This window comes from Triticum aestivum, chromosome 1D (genome assembly GCF_018294505.1).
Source record: "Triticum aestivum cultivar Chinese Spring chromosome 1D, IWGSC CS RefSeq v2.1, whole genome shotgun sequence".
Lineage (NCBI taxonomy): Eukaryota > Viridiplantae > Streptophyta > Magnoliopsida > Poales > Poaceae > Triticum > Triticum aestivum.
The window spans coordinates 147,845,218-147,861,627 of NC_057796.1; positions in this window are offsets into that span (position 1 = coordinate 147,845,218).

Here is a 16,410-nt window from a genome sequence, read left to right on the forward strand (position 1 = left end):
GCAGGGTATGAAACTATTCGAATAGCCGCGTCCGCGGTAAAGGACTACTTGGTCGCTTATGCATTTCATAGACAAGTAAATGGATACTATTAAAAGCCTCAAGATAAGTGTGAGTGCCGCGGATGGCTCTCTCGTGGGATGACGAGGGAGGATCCACGGTGGAGTATTGAGATGGTGATTAGTGGACTCGTGTGCGAAAACTATTTCACAAGTGGTGTCTCGTAGGATAGCTTAGCCAAGAGTCAAAGCTGGCTTGCTGCAATAACTCCACTACCTTCTTGAAAATGAACATGTATAGTAGGATCTGTTGTAAGACTTGCTGAGTACCTTTGTACTCATGTTGCTTCAATTACTGTTTTCAGACGACAACACCGCCCCTTCCGATGGGTTCTACGTAGAACTCGACGACGACGAGTGACTTGCCACCCAGGTGGTGATCTAGGCTTGTGAAGGGCCTACGTAGATAGACAGGCTTCGTCAAGCCTTCTTTCTTTCTAGCGTCTGTACCCAGACAGTTGCTTCCGCATGTGCTTGTATGATTGTATGACTTGAGTGTCGGGTCATGTGACCCCTATCTGTATGAACAAGTTATGTAAGGCTCTCCGGAGCCCTTTAAATAAAGTACTTTGAGTTGTAGAGTTTTGTTGTGATGCCATGTTGTATTTGCACATATCGAGCATATTGTGTGTATGATTGAAATGCTTGGTATGTGTGGGATCCGACAATCTAGTTGTTTATCCTTGGCAGCCTCTCTTATGGGGAAATGTAGTCTAGTGCCTCCTTGAGCCATAGTAGTCCGCTACAGCCCGGTTCACCGAAGTCCTGCTAGCCCAGCACTACTGCTCTGGACACTTGACTGGCCGGCATGTGATTCATATCGTTCCTGTGTCTGTCCCCTCGGTGAAATGTCACGCGGTGACATCCGGAGTCCTGCCTAGCCTGCTACAGCCCGGGTTCCCGGAGTCCTGTTAGCCCAGTGCTACAGCCCGGATTCACACGCTGCTGACCGACACATTCGATGTTGATTCATGTATGCCTGTCCCCATACGTTAGTGCCGCTTTGGGTTCACGACTAGCCATGTCGGCCCGGGTTCTCTGTCATATGGATGCTAGCGACATTGTCATATACGTGAGCCAAAAGGCGCAAACGGTCCCGGGCCATGGTAAGGCGACACCCGTCGGGAGTGCCGTGCGTGAGGCCGCAATGTGATATGAGGTGTTACAGGCTAGATCGGTGTGACTTGGAATCGGGGTCCTGACATCAGGTCATCATGATGACGTCGGCATCCTTTCTTCGGGAACTCCATCGTACTTACGAAAGAATAAAGGGTGGGTATTCCGGGGGGAATGGACCTCTGCAAGGTTGACTATTTGGTCGATAACATCAGGGAAGGTGGAGGAAAGTAGCTCTCAAATTGAAACTTAAGAAAATATCGTGAGCAAAGTAAGGAGGTATCATGGGAAGTTTCGAGCGGGCAGGCAATTGTTTGATGCCTGAAAGCGGGCGTGAAAGGGGTTCCAAGCAACGGGAATAAGTATTATGTCTGATACTAGAATTGATGATCTCTCGGAAGGTGGCTCGTGAATTAAATATCAGGCCACGCGCGAGGAACAACCTTGGGAACAGGGGGTGTACAGGAGAGTCGGGTTCCGATCCTATGGAATTGTGGGTTATGGGCCCACCATGTGGGTTAAAAGAAGTAAGGGGGTTGACATCCTACACGGTCTTGATAGTAAGGCATGTCAGAGAATAGCCGGTCTGTTATGTTGGCAGCATCGTTGGTACCAAGGACTAGGGACGAAGAGAACCATTTTCCTGCTTGTTGAACGAGGCGGACCAATAGGCAAAGTTCTCGTCCATCGGTGGTTACCGGAATGACATCAACAAAAGCAACAGGGTCTTACTGACACAGTTGTACACCAAGATGTTTACATAAGCAGAAGAATATTACTGCTTAGATCATATAGATCACAAGAAAGGTTAAACAAACCAATGGGAAGGAAAATGTGATCAACAGATTAAACAGAACAACAGAAAGGAAAATGTGTTTAAACACATATTTCAGGGGTATATCCTTCCCAAGGACAAGCAGAGCATGATATCCATGACCAGATAGAAAGTAGAAAACCGTTTAGGTAAGGGCAGAGGAATTTCATGACATTACCCATACAACGGTGCTTGGATAATGGACAAAGAAAAAATAGCATTGTGCTTCAAATCCTCTTATTGAAAAAAATATCATAGTACCACAGACATGCTTCGAGATAGCATTGTCATGGTCTTCAAGCAAAGGTCAGACTTTGGATACACAAAGGATCCATCGGGAACAACTTATAGAATAAGTCTTACAATTTCTGCATGGAAGAATGGCTAACCTTGCTGGAAAGTAATCTATAACAATGGGTCCTCCAGCCAGGTGTGCTAGGCATGACATCACCTTACCAGGTCATATAAAGACCAACGTCATAACTACTGGAAATATGTTCCAACCACCATATCTGACTGAGATTCAGATCTGATTGGTGTCAGGATACCTCAGACTCAGGATGCCTGAGAAGAAAGGTGCAACACAAATTGTCAACATGACATTGTAAGGTTCTCAGGGAAATGGACTATGGAAGCGAGTTCTAAAACAAGAGTTCATCATTAAACCAAGGAGGAGGGTGAGGAGATGGCTGACGGATTCAGCGACAATTCATCGAGATTTCCAAAAAGATGGATTTCCACAAATATGTGAACCAGGAGATAACATTTGTCATATCAAATGATATAATGATGTATGCTCGAGGAAAACATACACAATTCCACATTGGTTGAAAGGTGCAACTAGGATATGGGCTTAGGTAGTATGATCAATGTTACAATGGTGATTCAACAACCAATAGTCTAGGAACGAACTGCCGACCATTAACTTCAAAGAAATAAGGTTGCTAGAAGTACATCATCGAAGAAGCACCGTTCACTTGTTGGTATCCCAGTTAGAATCAACATGGGGACCAAGAATATGGTGATGGTGAGAAGTATCACTATACCAAGAATTCTTAAGAGGTGGAGCAATCCTCACAACATCCTTGATAGAAAAGATAGTATTACTACAAGGTAGAACATAACACAAGCCGGATAGCAAGTTGCATCCATAACATGAACAAGTTTGTGATGGAAATACGGTAAGGATGTTGTCGATGGTAACTCAAATTACCAAGGGACGAGGATGGCACTAATCATCATGAATTCGTTTGATAAACTGGAAGGAGTCAAAATGTTGATGATGATCACGACAAATTTTGTCGAGAGGCTCCACAAAGAAGCAATTGAACAGCGACTGCATCAAGCAAAAGGACTGATGCAGTGAAAGATTATTGTGTTCACAGATACACCCCCAACTGCGAATCAAGCTTGTTGTTCGAGGTGGGACGATAAGACGAGTAAATCGACGTAAGCTTAGCTTATCGTCGAAAGTTGTGCTCCAGGAATAAGGACCATGTAGCACAGTTAAAATCAGCACGATAATGATATAGCCAATCAGGCTAGGAATGATGTGATCGAGTTCAAACCCATAAGCAATGACGGTTAATAAGAGTTGTTGAATCGTAGTGCGGACTCGATTCAGTTATCGGTATTCTCGAGTGACTAATAACTCAGAACCCGAGAAAAAATTGGAATCAGTGAGAATGTAGTACTTGATGAAGAACTCAAAAGAAGTTATGCAGTTTCGTGATAATCTCAAGATACCAGGGGGTTAATACTTGACGACAGATCAAAGTAGAGGTTGGACTAGGGTATTGCTCTACAGAAGACAAGTGCTTAAACTTGCACGAGAAATGGTATTTAAAGGAGAACATGGTCGGAACCACGATTGCAAAGGATCAATTCACCGATACCAGATGATATTATATCAAGGAAATAGTTATTATTACGAGAAGCTTCCATGATAGGATTTATATCGTGTCCATGGGCATGAACACAAGGTTCAAGATCGACTCCCACTTCTTCAATGCATAACCTTACATTTACCTCCCGTTTTTGAAGTTGTAGTGTTGAAAAGTTATCTGACGAAGCGTCAGTAGGGTATAACCCGCATAACTTTTGGGATCAATTAGATTAGGAAAGGCATAGGTTCAACCCATCGGGGCATCTTAGGAACATATACCACAAACAGTAGGAGTAATTAGCACAAGCTCGAAAGAAGAGCATGGTTGACAAAGCAGAGGATACAAGTCTCCAAACACATAAGACACGATTTACCAAAAGACATTATGTATCCGAGGAAAACTCACAAAGTTTATTGAATATGAAGGACTCTGTCAGATAATAATCTAACAAAGGATTTGGCGGTACACAAAGGATCTGATGTGAGTATCGGTACCCAACTAGAAGAAGAAAGAATGCAAAGGCATCGGATTATTGAAACATCCGAATAATTCAATGCTTATATACAAAGAAATTATTATTTCCAGACCGATGCATCAGAATCACATGCTCTGATTAGATATGATTAAGTTGAATAGACTTGGAGGCACAATTGATTGTAACTTGATTGGCCGAGAACCAGCTCATGTCCAAGGTGACGTCTAAGCTGGAAAGATAAATTCTAGGATCTGCTTGAGGATTGCGAGCATTCGCAATATATTAATCAATGGACTCAAAATGATAGTGACAACGGATGCCAATAAGATTACTATACTTATGGGGTTAACCATAATGCAAGCACGCAAGAATTTTAAGAGCAATAGGATGTTGAGGATTTTCCGAAGAACAAATGGTATTTAGAAGGCTTTTGTGCAATACATGAATCATCTGGGGATGAGTGGATACTCGATAAGTGCGAGAAATCATCCGTAGGGGTATTCGGGTGGCAAAGAACTGCAAGGCAGTATGCACAAAGTATTCTCGAAATGATAGAGAGAATTTCGGGCATCTTGTGATAACAAGAGCAGCTAGGAATGAATGTATGGACGACAAGTGTATGTAGTTATCCATAAGGATATAACGGTGGTAAGGAGTTGCAAAGGCGGCGGACACAAGGGTCTCGGAAACATCGAAGAGTATCTTCATAATCTACTGGTGAAGCAGGCGACCATCTGGAATGAGGGGCCCTCCGGGAGGAAGTAGTTACGAGAACCTAGAGTCAGAGTTAGTAAAATCATTTAACCCAAATAGAAGAGAGATCAGAGTCCGAGATTACAGGTCGAGGAATAAAAGATCCTAATACCATCCAATGGCGACGTGGGCCCGTAAGGCACACATCCATCTTAGTAAACGTTTTGCAATGACTAGAATCAACTTCGGCCAAGGAGTTGGAAGGGCGATTCCTACAGGCAGTCGGCTCTGATACCAACTTGTGATGCCCCCAATTTGACCGTACACTAATCATGCACGCAAATGTGTACGACCAAGATCAGGGACTCACTGAAAGATATCACAACCCAACTCTAGACACAAATTAAAGATCATACAAGCTTCATATTACAAGCCAGGGGCCTCGAGGGCTCGAATACATAAGCTCAATCATAAACAAGTCAGTGGAAGCAACAATATTTGAGTACAGACATAAGTTAAACAAGGTACCATAAGATGGCTACCACAAAAGTAGCAACGATCGAAAAGGCAAGGCCTCCTGCCTGGCACCTCCTAACAACTCCTCGAAGTCAAACTCCACGTAGAATTATCCTCAGGATCCTCAGGCTCCTGGACTCCATCATATGATCGCGATAACCAGGAAAGGGGGGAAAAGAAGTAGCAAAGCAACCGTGGTACTCATCCAAAGTACTCGCAAGCAAGGATCTACACTACATATGCATTGGTATCAATGAAAAGGTAGTATCTGTGAACTAAACTGCAGCACGCCATAATAAGAGGGGGATAGCTAGTCCTATCGAAGACTACGCTTCTGGTAGCCTCCATGTTGAAGCATGTAGGAGAGTGTAGCTAGTAAGTTCACCAAGTAACAACGTATAGCATAAGCCTACCCGGCGATCCTCTCCTTGTCGCCCTGTGAGAGAGCGGTTACCGGGTTGTATCTGGCACTTGAAAGGGTGTGTTTTATTAAGTATCCAGTTCTAGTTGTCATAAGGTCGGAATACTACTCCGGGCCGTCCTTTTACCGAGGGACACAGCTATTCGAATAGATAAACTTCCCTGCACGGGTGCACCACATTACTCAACACGCTCGATCCCTCTGGCCGGACACTTTCCTTGGTCATGCCCGGCCTCGGAAGATCAACACGTCGCAGCCCTACCTAAGCACAACAGAGAGGTCAGCACGCCGGTCTAAATCCTAAGCGCGCAGGGGTCTGGGCCCATCGCCCATTGCACACCTGCATGTTGTGTACGTGGCCGGTGAGCAGACCTAGCAACCTCGATTACAAAGGAAGTTGCATTACGTGGTCTAACCCGGCGCGCGCCGCTCAGTCGCTGACGTCAAGAAGGCTTTGGCTGATACCATGCCATCGAGTGCCCATAATTGTTCCTGCATAGTTGGTTAGTTCGTATAGGCCAGTGGCCAAACTGGGATCAAATATCCACATCTCGTTAAGCGTGTTATTTGAAGTATCCGCGGACGCCGATCAGGACCAGGCCCACCTGTCTCCTAGGTGGTCACAACATGCCCTGTCGCTCCGCCACAAAGTAACACTCGGGTCCCTCGGCAACCCAGGCCCACCACTACCTAGGTGGAACCACCTGTCCCTTCAGCCCCCACATCCGAACAGTATCACAAGTGATGTAGTAGTATAGTAGTATATATTATATATCCGTGATCACCTCCTGAAGTGATCACGGCCCACTAGTGTAGCATGGCAGACGGACAAGAATGTAGGGCCACTGATGAAGTACTAGCATCCTATACTAAGCATTAGGATTGCAGGTAAAGGTATCAACAATTGTATCAATAATGACATGCTATGCAACAGAATAGGAGCTATCGAATCAACAATAGTTGCAAAACTAATGCAAGAATAAGGGAGAAGAGAGTGGGCGATATCTGGTTGATCAAAGGGGGTTTGCTTTCCTGGAAGCTCTATTGCATAGGAAGAAGGGTCATCGGTGATGTAGTCGTACTCAGTGGCATCAGCGCCGGTCTTGGGGTCTACCGGAGAAGAAGAGGGGGGAAGAACCAGTAAATACGGAGCAAACAAAGCATCACAAAATATAACAAGGCAATATGTGGTTCCAGGGGTAAGCGAACGCAAGGATAGGTGATACCGGCGAAGGGGGAAAATATTTGGCGAAGGTGATACCTAAATTAATACTATTTCTTATGACACTGCCACAAATAATTTGGCACCCTAAACAATTAGTTTATATTTGTTTAGTATTTAAAAGGCATTTAAATATTAGTTTTACTGCTATTTTAATTAATTTAGTGCATTTAACTATTTTATAAAAAGATGTTTTCTCCACCATAATTACCTATGCAATATCTGGCACAACCCGAAGATTTTAGTTTTAATATTTGAAAACTTTTGTTGTTTGCCTTTAATTCAAATTTGAATTTGAATCGTTTTGAACTAACGTGAGATTACCAACAGTAACCGAGGTGACGTGGCATCATTAGTAGAGGTTCGTTGTATCTTAATTACCCGGGCATCACACCAACTCTAATTATTCAAAATAAATTTTCGTTGTGTGCTCGTACCGCTCATGATGCGGCAGGGGGTGGCCAATATCTTCCATGTTAGGTGGGTTATTCTCATGGTGAATGTTTGTTCACTTGTCATTGCACGAGAAAGTGGCAGGTAATAGGGAAGCCCAATCCCATAAATAATGAAAATGAAAAAAATTCCTTGGAAAGTTGTTGGTATGGAGGGCACCCGTGGATACGGCTAGCCATGGATTGTGAAAGAATGGTGGAAAGGAAATGGAATTTATTTTCTGTTTGGGAACCGCCTATAATGTGTCTAGCATGGAAGATGTTGGGAAGTCTCGGTCGTATCCTTCCAGGAAAAGCATGCCTCTCAAAATAATTTTATCTCTCTATTTTAAAACCTTGAGCTCTAGCACCTCTGCAAGTCTCTGCTTCCCTTTGTGAAGGGCCTATCTATTTACTTTTAGGAAATTTTTATGTTAAATTTGAGTCTTCACCTTCTCTTATAAGCACCAACTGGAGAGCACTATTGTCATGCTTGTGCAATGGGTGTAGCTAATATTGAGTGTGTTTCATGAATGGATCAATGATTGAGCATGACGGGCTAGGGATAACTTTCTTTAGCGTTGATATTTTCAAAGGCATGATTATTTGTTGGTATGCTTGAGTATTTATATCTTTATATCAAACCATAGACTAATGCTTTGAGTCATTCGAATCTCAATGTTCATGCCACAAAAGAAAGAATGCATGATGAATATGATAGGTTTTTAATTGCTACTTTATCATGATGAGTTTTATGAGAAAGAGTTGCTATTATGATGCTAGGAAAAGTGATTGAAATTGTCATTGATCAAACTTATGCACTATCCTAGCATTCACATTTCATAAATTATTTATTTTATCATTTACCTACTCGAGGACGAGCATGAATTAAGCTTGGGGATGCTGATACGTCTCCAATGTATCTATAATTTTTTATTGTTCCATGCTGTTATATTATAATTCTTGGATGTTTTACAATCATTTTATAGTCATTTTATAACATTTTTTGGTACTGACCTATTGACATAGTACCCAGTGCCAGTTGTTGCTTTCTGCATGTTTTTTTACATCGCAGGAAATCAATACCAAACGGAGTCAAAACGCATCGAAACTTTTTGTGGATTTTTTATGGACCAGAATACACCCAATGGGTCAGAGAAACACGTGGGGGTGCCCCGAGGGGGGAACAACTCACCAAGGCGCGGCTGGGCCCCCAGGCCTGCCCAGGTGGGTTGTGCCCACCTCGGTGGCCTCCCGAACCGCCTCTTTGCTCTATAAATACCCCAATATTATAGAAACCCTAGGAGAGTCGACAAAAATCAATTCTAGCCGCCGCAAGTTCCAGAAACACCAGATCCAATCTAGACACCATCACGAAGGGGTTCATCATGCCCGTTGGTGCCTCTCCGATGATGCGTGAGTAGTTCTTTGTAGACCTACGGGTCCGTAGTTAGTAGCTACATGGCTTCCTCTCTCCCTTTTGATTCTCAATACAATGGTCTCTTGGAGATCCATATGATGCAACTCTTTTTGCGGTGTGTTTGTTGGGATCTGTTGAACTTTGAGTTTATGATCAGATCTATCTTTTTATCCATGAAAGTTATTTGAGTCTTCTTTGATCTCTTATATGCATGATTGCTTATAGCCTCGTATTTCTTCTCCGATATTTGGGTTTTGTTTGGCCAACTGGATCTATTTATCTTGCAATGGGAAGAGGTGCTTTGTGATGGGTTCGATCTTACAGTGCTTGATCCCAGTGACAGAAGGGGAACCGACATGTATGTATCATTGCTATTAAGGATAACAAGATGGGGTATATTTCTACCTAAATAGATCTTGTCTACATCATGTCATCGTTCTTATTGCTTTACTCCGTTTTTCCATGAACTTAATACACTACATGCATGCTGGATAGCGGTCGATGTGTGGAGTAATAGTAGTAGATGCAGGTAGGAGTCGGTCTACTAATCTTGGACGTGATGCCTATATAATGATCATTGCCTGGATATCATCATGATTATTTGAAGTTCTATCAATTGCCCAACAGTAATTCGTTTACCCACCGTTTGCTATTTTTTTTCGAGAGAAGCCACTAGTGAAATCTACGACCCCGGGTCTCTTCTTTATTATATTTGCCTTTGTGATCTATTTTTATTTGCTTTTAATTTCAGATCTATTAAAACAAAAATAAAAAATACTTTGTTGCACTTTATTTTATCCGCGATCTATTTATTCAGTCTATTACAGCTTTCTCCTGTCTACTTGCCAATTTCAGGCGCCGTTGCCGAAAGGGGTTGACAACCCCTTAAACACGTCGGGTTGCGAGTATTTGTTATTTGTGTGCAGGTGTTGTCCACGTAGTGTTGCATGGTTCTCCTACTAGTTCGATAACCTTGGTCTCGTCACTGAGGGAAATACATGTCGTTGCTGTGCTGTATCATCCCTTCCTCTTTGGGGAAATACCGACGTAGTTCTAGCAGACATCAGTCTCCAACGTATCTATAATTTATGAAGTATTCATGCCATTTTTACAAAAAAATTATATGGTATTGGTATGATTTGAATGGAAATAACCCGGACTAGCGCTGTTTTCAGCAGAACTACCGTGTTGTTTTTTGTGCAGAAATAAAAGTTCTCGGAATGGGCCGAAACTTTTTGATGATTTTTTTTGGAATAGAAGAGACCCCGAAAGCTTCGTGGGAGGACCAGAAGAGCAAAGAGGTGCCCACGAGGCACCAGGGTGCGCCTAAGGGGGTGATGGTGCTGTGGTGCCTCGTGGGCCCATCTTAGCCGATCTTGACGTGAGATCGATGCCAAAAAATCCTATAAATAAAGAAACCCCCAACAATAACCCTAGAACTTCGACTCCGCCACCGCAAGCCTCTGTACCTTTGAAATACCATCTGGTGACCTATTTCGGCACCCTGCTAGAGGGGGAAATCATCACTGGAGGCCATCTTCATTATCCCGGCGGTCTCCATGACGAGGAGGGAGTAGTTCACCCTCGAGGCTAGGGGTATGTACAAGTAGCTATGTGTTTAATCTCTCTCTGTCTCTCGTGTTCTTGATTTGGCACGATCTTGATGTACCAAGATTTGTTAATATAGTTGGATCATATGGTGTTTCCCCTCTCTATCTTGTTGTGATGAATTAAGTTTTTACCTTTGAGGTTTCACTATTATCGGATTGAATACTTTTATGGATTTGATAATACTCGATGTATGTCTTGCATATGGATACACGTGGTGACAATGGGGTGTTCTATTGATTCACATGATGTATGTTCTGGCACTCAAATCACGGATTCCCGAGGTGACATTCGGATAATCTATGCATAGGGGTTGATGCATGTTTTTGTCCTACTTTCTCAGATAGAAATCTTGGGGCACTCTTTGAAGTTCTTTGTGTTCGATTGAATACTATGAATCTGAATTTGTTTCATGCATATCGTATAATCAACTCACAGATACTTGTGGTGACATTGGAGTATCTAGGTGACATTAGAGTTGGTTAATGTGTATCGTATGGTGTTATTTAAGTACAACCTCTAGGGCTGTTTGTGACACTTACAAGCATAACTCAATAGATTGATGGAAAGGAAACTTTGAGGTGGTTTCGTACCCTACAAACAATTCAATCTTATGTTCGCACGTTGAGGGATTGTTATATGATTCAATTATCTTAGCATTGTTGAGAGATTGCACTAGTGAAAGTATGAACCCTAGGCCTTGTTTCTATGCTTTGCAATACTGTTTGTGCTCTGTTTTAATACTTGCTACCTTGCTGGTTTTTTATTCTTAGATTAAAAAACCTATATCTACTATCCATACTACACATGTATCACCATCTCTTCGTCGAACTAGTGCACCTATTTAATTTGCCATTGTATTGGGTGTGTGGGGGACACAAGAGATTTCTTGTATTTTGTTGCAAGGTTGTTTGAGAGAGACCATCTTCATCCTACACCTCCCACGGATTGATAAACCTTAGGTCATCCACTTGAGGGAAAATTGCTACTGTCCTACAAAACTCTGCGCTTGGAGGCCCAACACGAGTCTATATGAATAAGTTGTATAGTAGACATCAATTGTCTCTTTGTACATTTGGGTGAAAATCAGGAAAATCTTGATTGTTGTTGGGAATGGGTTGTGGGTCCACATAGTCAGGAGGTATTGGGTCCTCATCTGCATGTGCTCCCCCCAACATCTCTTGCAGCAAAACCTCAATAGGGGAGGACCAAGCATCCTCATCAAAACCTTCCCTCTCATACCATCTAGTACTTTCGGGAATTGATTCCAGATCGCGAACCCTAGCTTTAGCAATCACCCTTGCCCATATGTTCAGCATCATTTTCCCAGGAAATCAGACGGCCAAAACGACAGACAGGCCTTTCAATAGAGTTGCAAAAATCAAAAGGGACAACAAGAATGAGCAGGCAAACCGTGCGATTAAACTTAGTCCTTCAACAATTGCAGGAATTGTCATGGTTTTGAAAAGTGACGAACACTTCACCAAACTAATGAGGACTCTGAACAACCATCCTATCTTTGTCTCTCAGATGCACAAAATGCACATAAGCTTCCCCGAGTGGGCACCGTTGAATCTCTCTAAAACCAACATGATGAACCTTTGTAAGATACTCTTTTAGGACCTCTCGAACATTTTGAAAGTGTATCGCATCTAGTAGATGGTTGATGGTGATGGCCCAATCTTCATACCGCTTTTGGCGATGTGGAACCACCACCCTAGCAACACCATTCCGCCCTTGGATATATTGGATGTTGAGGCCATGCAGCACGATCGGGAGAGGATCGAAGGGGATGTTGGAAATTGGGGTTTCCGTGTCACCGAAGGCACCGTGCATATATGGAGGAGCAGAGGAGCGGTAGTTATGAGGTGGCATACCGGTGTTTGGTACTGGAGGAGGTGAAGAGGCAAGTGAAAATCTCGGATGGAAATTAGGGAACATTCCCAAACAGACCTCTCTAAAAGTGGCAACACGGGCTATTTCACAGGCCAGCCTAGCCGCCCGGAACCAATCTTCTACCATGCCCAGAGCCCAAACTTCCTCATGTGGGGATGGGAAAGAGGCGAAGGGGTGAGATAATCCAACCTCTTTTGAATATCAGCATTATTCTTCTAACCATTATGTTCATGATTATGGGAAAAAAATTCTGCATATTGATTCAACTATGCTAACCCTCTCCGGGGAGAAACTCTTGTGCTCTTCAATAATATTCCTACAATGTTATGCATATATTCAAATTCTTCTCAGTCGCCCATCAAGATGTGGGTAGTTAAGACGAACGAATTCTTTTGTAGGACTATGTCTTCGGTTGCACTAAGTGGATCATGCATAGTAGGTGCACTAAACATATGACCGGAGACAAAAGCTTATTCACCAATCCTAAATTGTCTACTTTCTCACATAAGTATACCACCTTTGACAAGAACAACAACAACAACAATAACAACAACAACAACAACAACAACAACAACAACAACAACAACAACAACAACAACAACAAAGTAAAGGTAATTGGGTTAGGTAAAGTTGCTATCTGCAAAGAGAAAAATGTTGAGAATGTCATGCCTATTCAATCTCTTGGATTCAATCTTATGTCCATTGCAAAACTACGTGACTTGGGAATAATGGTATTATTCTCTATCACTAGATGTGTGTAGTGTGTGGTATTTATGCAAAATCATAACACTTTTTTCTTTGAAGGCCAAAGAAAAGGTGGTTTATATATTATGGATTTTCTATAAGGGGCCCTTAGTTTCCACCTGTTTGCTTGCAAAACCAATAGAGGGTTGGTTGTGGCACCAAAGACTTGGCTATGCAGATATGTGAAACTTGCAGACACTGGTGAAGAAGAAAACACATGATGGGAATTGTCGATGTTAAATTTGATAAAAATTGCCTCTGTGGTGCATGTGAGGCTGGCAAACTCGTGAAGAATTCTCATTCTACGAAGACTATCATGACCACAACAAGGTGACTCGATATTATTCACATGACCCTCTTCTGAGCGGAAAACTAATCTAGCTTTGGTGGTAATCACTATGGACTCGTAATTGTCAATAATTTTTCTTGATTCACCTGGGTTTTCTTTCTAAAGGATAAATCTAGAAGCCAGCAAATCTTCAAATGTTTTGCCAAGAAGACTAAAAAAGAATATGATTTCGGCATTAAGCACATGAGAAGTGATAATGGCATGGAGTTAAAAGATATGAATATCAAGGACTTTCTCGATGACAATGGCATCACTCATGATTTCTTGGCAACTTATATTCCGCAACAAAAATGGAGTGGGTGAGTGAAAGAATTAGAAACTTGAGATGGCATGCACCATTTTTAATGACTACAAGACCCCAATTCAACTGGGCGTACGACAACAACACCATGTGCGATATCATCAACCGAGTTTATCTTCACAAATTTCTTAAGACAACATCTTATGAGCTTATAACTGGTAACGAGCCAAATGTTTGCTATCTTAGAGTCTTTGGTTCACCTTGCCATATACATGATATGAATTACAATTGTAAGTTTGCACCTAAGGCACACGAGGGGTCACTTCTCGGTTATGGCTCAAATAAGCAAACTTAGAGAGTTTATAACTCCCACTTCGAGAAAGCTATGGAAACTTTAATGTGTGGTTTGATCAACCTAACGACTCCCAAAAAGAGCACCTACCAAATGTGATAGATGAACCTCCTCTAGATGAAGTTATCCGATCCATTGCTACTAGAGAGATCAAACATATTGAAGCAAATGATTCATATTCGTCTGATGATGATTCCTCTCTGCAATGATCAATAACTCATAGTCAAGCTACCGTTGAGGAGAATGTTGGTCCCAAAAACAATGCTGATACAGATAAGAATTCTCAACCCGAGAATAATGTTGATCGGGAAGTGCAACCTGAAGGAAATGTTGGACCTCCTCTATGTTGAGTTAAAAATCAGGTGGACGTCGACATGATTCTTGACAACATCGAAGAACCAGGTCCAACCACTCGTTTCCGAGCTCGACTAGCTAACTTCTGTGGGCGGATTGGATGATATCCATGCAAGAGGAATTACTTTAGTTCAAGCACAACAAGGTGTGGAGTTTGGTCAAGCATGGTGCGAAGGTGGACAAGTATAGATAGGATGTAGAGATATGGTATGATGAATGTGGTAAAATCAAAGCACCTCTCCTTCAATAAAGAAGAGAGAGGAAGGCCGAAATCATACCTAAAAGAATGACCTGAAAACCATCATCTCCTCGGGATGAGGTGAAGAAGACCACTGACCCGGAGAAGAAGGGGCACATAAATACCTACTTCCGGGAGAAGACCACACTTGAAAAGTTGACTGAAGGCCAGTGAAGATGTGATAGAAGGAGAGGCCGAATACATAGATGTTGCATCAATAAGACAATCCATGGCTAGAACGCCCACACTTTGGATATGCTCTATCAAGGTAGAAGGATGAGTATTCTGCTTGAAGACGTACAAGTCGTCTTAGTATTAAAAACTGCAGGATATGGGAAAATGACAGAATTTTGCAAAAAGTATCCTCGCATGCCACATAATAGAGGAAGAAGATTGTGCCAAAAAAATTGACATATGGAAATTGCTTGAAAAAGTCATCTACATGAACCTTCCACCCGTTGGCTGATACGTCTCCAACGTATCTATAATTTTTTATTGTTCCATGCTATTATATTATCCATCTAGGATGTTTTATATGCATTTATATGCTATTTTATATGATTTTTGGGACTAACCTATTAACCTAGAGCCCAGTGCCAGTTTCTGATTTTTCCTTGTTTTTGAGTTTTACAGAAGAGGAATACCAAACGGAGTCCAATTGTCGTGCCAATTTTTTGATGATTTTTTATGGACCAAAAGAAGCCCCAGAGTAAAAGAGTTGGGCCAGAAGAGTCCTGAGCCGTCCACGAGGGTGGGGGCGCGCCCTACCCCCTGGGTGCGTCCCCCTATCTCGTGGACGACTCGGAGACCCCCCTGACGTGAGACCTACGCCGAAAATTCCTATAAATACGAAAACCTCCGGAAATAACCTAGATCGGGAGTTCTGCCGCCGCAAGCATCTGTAGCAACCAAAAACCATTCGGGACCCTGTTCCAGCACCCTGCCCGAAGGGGAATCCCTCACCGGTGGCCATCTTCATCATCCCGACGCTCTCCATGACGAGGAGGGAGTAGTTCACCCTTGGGGCTGAGGGTATGTACCAGTAGCTATGTGTTTGATCTCTCTCGCGCGCGTTCTTGATTCGGCACGATCTTGATGTATCGTGAGCTTTGCTATTATAGTTGGATCTTATGATGTTTCTCCCCCTCTACTCTCTTGTAATGGATTGAGTTTTCCCTTTGAAGTTATCTTATCGGATTGAGTCTTTAAGGATTTGAGAACACTTGATGTATGTCTTGCATGTGCTTATCTGTGCTGACAATGGGATATTCACGTGATCTACTTGATGTATGTTTTGGTGATCAACTTGCGGGGTTCAGTGACCTTGTGAACTTATGCATAGGGGTTGGCACACGTTTTTGTCTTGACTCTCCGGTAGAAACTTTGGGGCACTCTTTGAAGTTCTTTGTGTTGGTTGAATAGATGAATCTGAGATTGTGTGATGCATATCGTATAATCATACCCGCGGATACTTGTGGTGACATTGGAGTATCTAGGTGACATTAGGGTTTTGGTTGATTTGTGTCTTAAGGTGTTATTCTAGTACGAACTCTAGGATAGATCGAACGGAAAGAATA